Raw genomic sequence first — 218 nt, 5'->3', positions numbered from 1 at the left:
TGGTCTTTTGTTTTTCCTGGCTCTTCACTCGTGGTACATTGCTGTTCTGTGTTTTGTACTTGTATACTATGAACTGTTTGTTATCTTTGGAACCTTATCTATGAGAATTTTTTGAGGCCTGCAGTGATGATTTTACTCTAGAGAGGATTTGTATTTACTTCTGCCATTTGCCTTGACATAATGCTAACCCAGGCTTAATTTTAAATTAAATTTTGTAC

Source organism: Pteropus medius, unplaced genomic scaffold (genome assembly GCF_902729225.1).
Source record: "Pteropus medius unplaced genomic scaffold, Ma_sr-lr_union100, whole genome shotgun sequence".
Classification (NCBI taxonomy): domain Eukaryota; kingdom Metazoa; phylum Chordata; class Mammalia; order Chiroptera; family Pteropodidae; genus Pteropus; species Pteropus medius.
This window is presented reverse-complemented; position numbering follows the sequence as displayed.